Source organism: Suncus etruscus, chromosome 17, assembly GCF_024139225.1.
Source record: "Suncus etruscus isolate mSunEtr1 chromosome 17, mSunEtr1.pri.cur, whole genome shotgun sequence".
Lineage (NCBI taxonomy): Eukaryota > Metazoa > Chordata > Mammalia > Eulipotyphla > Soricidae > Suncus > Suncus etruscus.
The window spans coordinates 28,254,960-28,265,666 of record NC_064864.1 but is presented as its reverse complement, the minus strand read 5'-3'; the positions used below and the strand labels follow the sequence as shown (position 1 = coordinate 28,265,666).

General features: G+C 32.7%; 1 non-coding gene across 1 annotated transcript; it reads right to left on the bottom strand.

Annotated features, from left to right (window-relative positions):
• Positions 1–9,498: 9,498 nt before the first annotated feature.
• On the bottom strand, positions 9,499–9,605 carry LOC125995302 (U6 spliceosomal RNA). The gene has a single exon (XR_007490846.1). It is a non-coding gene; the product is annotated as a U6 spliceosomal RNA (small nuclear RNA).
• Between the last annotated feature and the right edge of the window lie 1,102 nt (positions 9,606–10,707).

Genomic DNA, 10,707 nt, shown 5'->3' with positions numbered 1-10,707 from the left:
TTTAGTAGAAGAAAATGTCAGTTGTGACCAGTTCCTTCTGGATCAATGTTAGACTTCTCAACTATCTGAAGAGACTTACATAGACAGAAATGCAGTGACCCAAAACATTTACTTTTTCCTTCCTGCCTCTGGGCCTTTTTCTGATGCTGTAGAACTGCAATGACTAATAAGAAAAAGCCCAGGATGTCACTGCAAGGAGAGTGGTCTACCCATACACTAAGGTTTTTCCATCTTTCAGGACTATTAAAAATGAGAATATGGAAAACAGTATAATAACCACTACATGATGCCTTCTATGCCTCTGTTATAATATCATTATCAGTAGATAAAGTTTAATGCATCATTTTTGTAACTTAATAATCTAAGTGTCATCAGGCTTTTAAAAATAAATATTTGAGAAAATTATATATTCTTTGATATTTTAATGCATTGTACCTTGTTGATGTGCTGTAGATATCAGAGAAAGGCCTGACTTTAAACTTTAATGGGTTTCTAACAAAGCGAGTGAGAATACCTTATGCTTAGAAAAACAATTTTCAGAGAAATTTCCTCCCAGTACCTTTTAAAAATTATTTTGTTACATGGTGATTCCTAGGACTCTTCCAATATATCTAATAACTCTTCCAATATATCTAATAGTATAGCAGACTTCCCAATGAAGTAAATTACTGACTAGAATTTTACAGTGCTGTTTTCTTGACCAAATTATAACGAGAAAATATAGTTTATTTTTGTGATAGTCACAGGTTGGAGTAGCTTACAAAGTAAAAGATGTGGTGGAGAAAATAGATGTGAGGAGTTCATCATGAGATATAAATTTGGAGTCATACTTTGATACCCTACTCCTATAACCATATGACTGAAGGCTATTTTGGGATACCTGCTGCTCTGTTTACATAAGACAATGGTCAATAATTTACATATCTGTGCCTCTCTCTTACCTTGTTCTTTGTTCTTACTAAAGAAAAAAATAAAAATGACTCGGAGAAAGAATTGCTGTTCTATATTATTTTAAAATCAGTCTCTTGTCTTTCACACTCATCTTTCTACAGTAATCTTTATACTCATCTTTCATTTATAACCTATATTCTCTTTGGTTGTTTCCAAAAATTATGTTAATTTTTTGGAATTGTCCAACTAACAGAACCTATTTTAAGTTGTAATAAATTGCTATATATTATTCCAACATGTGGACATGCTGAAGATATTCAATCAACAATTTGCTAAATCTCTATGTAATGGCAGACTTTTTTGTTTTCAATCCGCCTCTTTATAAATCTCACATTTTACTGTGCTTTATGGTTGAACCAGTACTTAAAACTAATGCTGACACAAAATACTGTAAATATGAGCTACATGTCACTTCTGATTAAAATTAATAGCTCTGAGCTCACTGTTTAAAGTAATTTAATATGGGTTGTTGTTAGAAACAACAGAGTGAACTTCATTATTTCTTCTTTTCTTAAAAAGAGCAATCAAATACAAGAGAAAAATAAGTCCATTATTTTTTTCTTTTAAATCTAGCAGTCTATTAAAGGGAAATGTATATCCTCTTTGAATATTTCTTTAGATATATTTACAGACTAAGAATAATTATTATTGTCTATACTATGTAGTGGCAGTTTTCCCCACTCCTTTTTTTTATCTAGTTAGTAGAAAATTTTAGTAGGTAAGTCCCTATTGTGCTCCGAGTTTATGTTAGAAACAAGAAATTGGAATTCTTTGACTTTTTTCTTGGAGGGGGTCACACCCAGCAGCGCTCAGAGGTTACTCCTGGCTCCATGCTCAGAAATCGCTCCTGGCAGGCTCAGGGGACCATATGGGATGTCAGGATTCAAACCAATGACCTTCTGCATGAAAGGCAACTGCCTTACCTCCATGCTATCTCTCTGGCCCCAGACTTATTATTTTTACTCCCATATGCACCAGTAGTACCATGTGACATGGTTCCTTTTTGCATAGGCACATTAAAATGTGAAAATCTTATGTGTGGAAACAAGTTCTTACATAATAGGGATAGGAACACATAAATTTTATATTGCAGTGGTACCTTACACTTTAAACACTTGTCATAGTGAGTAGGGTGAAGCTCCAGAAGATTGGATATTAGCTATTCACCCCTGAACCTAAGATCCAATCTATGGAACCAGCATGGTTCTCTACACCAGCACCAGGAATAGGTCTTCTATTAGAGATGGCCCTAATGCTGCCCTGGCATCAACTTGTGCCAGAGTGGGTTCATATGACACCCTGATGACTTGGTAATAGCAACAACTTGTTTTCAGGCAGAGCTCCCTGCAATGCTGCCTAATGATGTTATAAAACCAGAAGGTGCTCTGTGTCACCATGACTTCGACATAGGATCTGTACAGAAACCTGAACGTGACAACTGTGATAGTGAAAACTTTTACTGGGACCACAGAGAAAGAATCTGGGGTTAGACAACTTAGTTTGTCTGAAGCCTTTATTTAGTCTTATGCCTGGATGCTTCATGGGTAAGGTCTCTCTGTTTTTAGGTCAAAGTTTTTTCTTTGCTACTTCCCACATATTTTGCTGTGCCTATGCAAAAACAAATGAACAAACAAATAAAACAAAAAAAACGTGCTACACACCTTTTTTATTGGATGTTTTAATTTCTTATCTTTTAAATTGGGGATCCCACCTTTTTCAAAGAACCTTGAGACACAGATTAATTTATTTTACCGCAAATTTCCCAGTTTTTTAAAATAAAACTAAGAAGAAAGAATGAAGAAAGGCTAGGGGTCTGTGAAACAAGTGGTCTCTGATGCATTGGTGGGGAAATAAATGACAGAACCAAATATTTAAAACAAAGGCACTGATAATAGAATCAAGGTACCTAAACTTTAACAATATAAACTTAAAATTAAAGGGGCCTATTAGACTGGCAGGCCAGGGGGCAATGGATGGTGGTATAGAACCCAGTCTGGGACCATTGGTAGAGGGAGGTTGGCACTGGTGATGGAAGGAACCTGGCTCATTGTATATCTCAAAATTGACTATAAAAGATTCTGTTGATAACAATTGTTTAAATAAAATAAAATTTAAAAAAATTGAATAGTCTAGTCTTTACAAAGGGCTCTTTTTTCAGACCATGTTAAGATGAATCCCACTAGCCATTGCAATGGAAACTCTTAAACATCATGAGATAAATTTACCTATTTTGGCATGAAAGATCAAACTCTTTGCCTCTAGGCAGTTGTAAATCAGTTACCAAACATAATCTAAAATGCAAAGATATCATAACAAATCCATCATTTTCATTCTGACATAGATTTTATTCATTATTCATTCATCCCACATTTGGATAAAGCACTAGAAACCTCCAAAACACTGCTTAGAAGGTCCCACTTAGTTTATTATTCTGGACAGCTCAATTCTAGGGTACAGAATGTGGAGCTTCATAATCACACCAAGCTGGGACTCACCATAAACATTTTTCAGAAGTCTTTAAAGGCTTCCTGGGTTAAAAGTAACGGTAATAGGGGGCCAAATAATACCAGAGTTCAAACCCAGGCTTTCTAGGTGCAAAGTACTTGCAGCACCAAAGTGGGTGACAAAATAGAATATTCTGCAAACTCCTAACACAATGCTACCACCTATAAAGGCCAATACATATGCCTAGGTCTGTCAAAAAAAATCTATTTATCTTCCACCTTCAGTTTTTACATAAGTACCTCTCAATTGAAAAATCTAAATCAGAGCTGCTTGTTACCTGGCACATAGAACTTATAATGTTGATATTGGAAACACCATAGAAAGAAGAGGAAAATAATGTTGAGTTTTTAACAGACAATTAAAGTCAGCCATTCTCATTAGGAATAATTAATATTTTATTCCATGACCCAATATTCTATTTTTCAATATTGTATAAATGAAATGGATAATTGTCATTTCATAATACAATGATAATTGTAAGGATAATTAAACTAAGGATAATTAAAGTTCAGAGAACATGTATGCTTTGCATTTGGGAAGCCCAAGTTTGAGCCCTTGTAACCTGGGTGTAGATCCTAGAGTGATGAGTAGTCCTGAACATCACTAAATGTAGCTCAGAGCTTTTAAAGAAAGGAATTAAATTAAATTAAAAATTGGATTTTTATTGTCATACTTTCATATAAGTATATATTGAAAATATTCCCCATCAATAAAACTATTTGAAATTTGAAAATTTCCCATGAATGTTCACATGTGTATTTCTGCTCAGTACATATGTACTTAGTATGCTACTATACTAGCATGACTAAACTTGAATATATATAAAATATAAACTATATTTTTAAATACTTTATTCAGCACATGAACTTTGTGTTATATCATTTGCTAACACTTGCTAACACTTTAAGAAAAATAATAATGAGAGCAAAATCTCCCAGATCATCTTGCCTTCTAAAGATATTTAAAGTAAATTCTGAATCATTTTAATTGAGGTAAAGGCTGATTATATTTGGATCTTATTATACTGCCATTAGCTTTAAGGTTGATAACAGAAAGCTCAGTTTATAAATGAAAGAGTCCACTACATCATTTTATCACTGTGCCCTTTTGCTTGCATTCCAAACAGTACTTTAATCTGTACTTAATCTGAAGTTTCTATGCAGAAAGTATTAAAGCCATGCATTTGTCCTTTATAGAAAACTAGTTTAGTTATTAGGTAGGTGCATAATAAGTTTACTTAAATCAAGTACTCACAAACTGCCCAAATTTAACAAGGTAAGTCATCTGGTCAATTCCTTTCTATTTTGAAACTCTTCCATTTTCATCTGCTAATTGTAGTTATCTAATATGTAAATAAGTGGAGACATCAGTGTCAAGCCATTAAATAAATGTTAGTAAAACTTCATCTTTTTTAAATAAGAACTAGACACTCTGATGTTTTCTACATCAAATGGCAATCAATGACCTTAAGCATCACTGTGTGTGGAACATTTTGATTAATAACATTGACCCATCCCATTCTATAAACAATGGCTGTGCTTCCTCTACATTGGAAGAGTGTTCAAGACAGAAAAATATGTCTATAATACACTATGTACTAGAAAAGAAAAAAATTTTTTTCATTTCTTTTTTTCTAGGTTGTAGCTTTGGATGATCAAGAATAAACAACTACTTTGAGTACTCTACTCATTATCGTGTATGACCATTTCGATTAGCAAAGCATGGTAAAAGAAGGTAATGTATGTTTTGGGTCACCAGACAAACAGAGAACAGGACCTGGAAACAAACTGGTTGTCCACTCTTATTCTCTGAGAAGATTATAGTTAAGGAATGAATAAGCCTGAATTTGGGTTCTCTGTACTAAAATTCTCGTACCAGTTGCTGCAACATATCTAAATTTTCTACAAATCATTCTTAGGAACAAGACACAAAGACAACCTTCATGATGACAAAAGCTTACCTACCGTATTCAATGATCTTTTAGAATTTCTAGAAGTTTCATTTCTAGCTTCAGATTTATAGATAGTTGAGTGAATATATGTAATTTCCCAGAGAAAATATCTGTAATTTCTCAAAGGAAAAAGGAGGGAAAGACAAAAATTTTACTTGTCTGATAATGTCTTTGCTGCTCAGAATTAACTGAATGCAAAAATTTTACTAATCCGTAAAAACATGTAAAGCTATGCATAAAGGGAAGATGAAGTTTTATGTATATGGGCATGATATAATCAGAGCTCTATTTTGACTTTTTTTAGGGGAGTGAATACTGAGTGGTTAAAGTCCATTCTCTTGAATCATTCTCATTTTCTGAGTTCTTTGCATTTTTCTGTTGAATTAAGTAGCCAGCAATTTCTGTTCTCTTTAGAGTACCTATTTTAGAATCTATTTTCTATCTCTAAGCCTAAAAGTGTCACTCATATTTAAACACTGGAGTTAAACAGAGGCCTAAAGAAAATTAAGAGTTTAAATAATATCTGACTACACAGTGTTCTCAAGTCTCTGAAGGCTTTGTTCCCAATACAGCTCCTTTTACTTACAAAGGAGTATAGTTATCCTAAAACAGTGGTATCAGCCCTCTCTCTGAGTAATAGACTGAGGACTAGGTTCTCAAAGTAAATAAGGGTTTTTATTGTGTAAGAAGGAGTAAATATATGGTCAGGAAACACATTTTAGTTCCAAAAGTTTACTATAAAATTAAAATCCAAGAGTGGTGAGACCTCCCCAAACACTATGTTTCTAACCCCTTAAATAGGCGGGTCTGATGAAGCAGGGTAGCGGTGACAAAATAATACAAGGCCATTTAGGAAAGAGATTCATTGGAGTCAGTCTGCATTATGCTTCATGGCCTCTCTCTGCCATGTGCTCCCATTGCCCAAGCCAAAAGCCAGAACTGATCTCTTTTTTCTGACCAACTTCAAATCCCAGGTGGGGGGAAGGTCAAGTAAGATTCAAAAGTAACTATCCAGTGGGACTTTACAGGTTACCAGGAAGAGGAAGTTAGGGGAACAGCTTTGTTTAGGGTTGTAGTTAGTCTCATTTTACAGCTTACTGTCAACATTTTTTTTTCAGCAAGGTTGTAAATTAACTGAAAAATTAAAAAGATTCTCTCATTGTTATATCAATGCATGATTTGGGAAGATATAAATTCAACGACTTGTTAGTCAAAAACCTTATTCATTGATATGCCCATTCACTGTCAAAATTGATAAGACAAAAATAATTATAAAGGAATAAAATTGAGAGGAAAAGAAATGAGAAAAAAAAAGCATATTTTCCAAATCCAGAGCATAAAATAAAGCCTGCTTTCTAATTCTATGTTGAATCTAATTCTGTGATATGATATATCTATTCATTACAAGAGCCCAAGTAAGTCCATATGCATATCTCACAAATTTTACATAATCTCCTCTAAAAATAAGATGAGTAAGCTAGAGAGAATGTAAAGGAAAGTATGCCTTACTATATATTTAATTTTAAAATAATTCAAAAAAGTAAAAATATTTTTCTTCTTAATCTTCATAGAAAAAATCCTCTCTTTGTAATAATTTAGTAACATTTAGACATTCTTTTGTTGTTCAGAGAAAACTACATATTGATCCACTTAATGTTATTCTTCAAAAAAAAAAAAAAAAAGCCAAATCTGGGCATCTTTCTACAGGTCCTCTGTATTGTCTTCGGCTATATTAAAGTCTCTAAGAATTCTCTGCCTTTTATTTCCATATTTGCCTTTTTTTTTCTTTGTATGGCAAAATGTGTATTTTGATAGTAGGACTAAGAACAAACTGACTGGCACTGTAGCATAACAGATAAAAGGCTTTCTAAAACTCTGGAAACACACACACACACCCATCTTATTTTCCATAAACACTTCAATATACATCAAGTTCCATAAGAGACATTACAAAATCATCTCCTGTTGCTTTTCATAGCAGAACACTTTTCCTATACTTTTCTCAAAAAATAATTCTACTGCCATAATTTCTCAAATATGACATCTCTGCAAAGTCACACCACAACACAGTGTATATTGTATAGGTATCTCTAAGTCATGAAGTCTTCTTAATTTCACCACAAATTGGGTATTTATACAATAAATACTACTTAATTAATTACTTTACTTAGACTCCATTGATTACAAGGTTGTTCTTACTATACTTTTTCCACATTTACAAAGTTGTTTATGATCGACTTTCAGTGATAGTGTACAACACCTTCAAATTCCTTTCCAATAAACATATCATTGATATGTAAAAGACCATCTGGATTACTTGACATTCCCCCTCCTGGTGTATGGGCATTGGTTTAATAAAAAAATAGAGGCAGTTCTGGCTCTTGGCTCAGAGAATATGAGGCAAAAAGTCACAGATGCCATGATTCTCTCTTGACTCGCTTAGCTAATTAATCTTTTGCTACTACCCTGCTTCTTCCGAGCCATATGCATGAGGGTTAGAGATGTGGTATGTGTGGGTGATCTCACAAATGTGGGATTTTATTTTACATAGAGTGAATAGTTTCTCCCTTTCCAAGGACAGTGTTCATATTTTAGTCATCATTGCTTTTGAGGTGCAATAGCGACTTTTTGTTTATCTTTGCATCCAATTGCTTTTTCAGTAGTATTTCATACTTGTAGATGCCTTTAGCTTAAATGTAATGCATATTTTGCCTACATTTGCTTCTATGTATCTTTTGGTTTTAGTTCTGATGTCAAGTTCTATAATAATTTCATGTAGCTGACAATTTTTTCAACAAAATTTGTTGAAGAGAACATCATAGTTCACATCATAGTCCACACCATAGTTCTTTTCTCTGTAACAAACATTAGTTGATCATATACCTGAGGGTAAGTCTCAAGATATTCAAGTCTATTTATTGAGGTGCTTGTCATTGTTTAATACCATGCTGTTCTAATGACTACTGCTTCATAGTACAGTTGCAAGTTAAGAAAAGTAATATCTCTCATCTTCCTTTTCCCAAGGATCACTTTAGCTATTTTTGGAGGATTTTTTTATATAAATTTGAAATGTTTTTGATCTATTTAATTAAAAAAACAGCATGAGTATACTTAGAGGGATTGCATTAAGTCTATATAGTCTTTGGAAATATTGTAATTTTAATGATATTAAAATATCATTATTTTAATAATGATAATGATAATCCTCCCAATCCACTAGCAGGACATGTGTTTCAATTTTTTGTGTCCTCTTTTATTTCTTGAAGTAGGGTTTTATAGTTTTGTTTGTTTCAGTCTTTCATCTTTCTAGATAACTTGATTCCATGGTACTTGACTATCCTAAGCAAAATTGTGAATGAGATTCTTATTTTAATATATCTTCTATCTCTGATTATTTGTATAAGATAGTTATGAGTTTTTACATATTAATTTTGTAGCTTCCACTTTACTAAAAAAATCTACTGTATCTAGAAACTATGGTGTAGCTTCTGTAGGGTTTTCTAAATACAATTATATAGTATCTTTTATGATATCTATTCCTTAATTTCTATTATGGTTTCTTAAGGATATCTCTCTATTTCTCTATTTGTGAGTCTTCCTTTATAGATCTTGTTAATTTTTTTTTCAAAGAACCAACTTGACTTCATTTATCTATTGGAATTTGGGGGAGTTCCAATTCATTAATTTCGGCTCTAATTTTAAAATTTCCTTCTGCCGGTTTGTTTTCAGAGAATTTTGTTTCTCATTTTTGAATTTCTTAAACTCTGTCATTAAGTTCCTTATGTAACCCCCTTCTTTAATCATGATGTATGCTTGCAAAGCTATTGCTTTTCCTCTTAATATTGCTATTACTCTATTCTGAACATCCTTATCATTTGTGTCTTCATTCAATTTGTTTACCAAAATATTTTTATTTTCTCTTCTACCTACTGAATGGTCAGTAGTAAACTGCTTAATTTTATTAGGTTAAAGTTTCTTCTGCATTTTAATTTGTAATTCACTTCTTTTATTCAGTTCATCATTGTCTAAGTTAATAGGCAATACAATTTATATCCTTTTTATGACTGTTAAATCTGTTTAGTAAAGACAATAAAAATATGGAACGTTTCATGAATTTCCATGTCATCCTTGTGCAGGGGCCATGCTAGTCTTCTCTGTATCATTCCAATTTTAGTCTATGTGCTGCCAAAATGAGCACAAATTTATATCAGTTTGATTTTATGAATGTATGTTTTGTGACACAGCATGTGGACTAGCTTGAAGAATATCACTATTTGGCAATGACATATTTGATATATGTACTAACACCCTCTCTTTTATTTTATTGTTCAAAGTCAGTATATCCTTGTTGATTTTTAGACTGGTTGATCTATCAAGAGAAAATAAAGTAGTGTTGAAGTCTTCAACTTCTATTGTGTTGCTATTGAGCTATTTCTTCAAGTCTATGTTTTAAGTATTTTTCTGGTCTCTCATTGTGTTCATATATATTTAGGGATATGATTTTTTCATTATGTATGTATTTTTGATTATTAAAAATGAACCTTTCTATTTTTATGACCTTTTTAATCCAGAAATTTATGTCCCATTTCTTGGTATTATTCAGCTGGGTACAATGATTGCTATACCTGTGAATTGTAAGAAGTCAATAAGCAGGTCATATGTAACCCCAAATTTCCCATCTATAGTCCTTAATAAACAATAATCCCTCAAAGTCTTAACAAATAGGTGAGTAAATATAGCCATTGGCAAGTCAGCAAAAAGCATGAAATGGTGTCGAGTAATAGTTACATGGAGTTCAGTGCATTCAGACACTTTCAGAGGAAGACTTTTATTGGGTGACCTGACTTTTGCTAGAGCATCTTCTAATTCTCTGTTATTATTCTCTGGATAGCAATAGGAAATAAACATAAAATCTATTTTGTGGAACAGCAAACAGAAATATGTACCTGGAGAATCTGATACTTCAAACTCTTGATATAAAATGACATTTACACAATTATATCACTGTCATAAACACCTAACTGCCCACTTCTTTTTGAAACTCATTTTGAGTACTAAAGCATTCTCTACAATTATACATCCCTGTAGGTATGAATTCAAATAAGTGCTCCTAACCAATAGAGAAACTAGTGTAATTTAGAGCCCTTCATTATAAAAGAAAGTATGTAAAACTATCCTTCACATAAATGACCTTCTAACAAATATAAAGAAGCAATTGCACACAATTGTTTTATATGTGTTTAACCATCTTGTCACCAAGAGTTCTTGGATAAGTATATAAGAATGAAACTGTTTTGTAT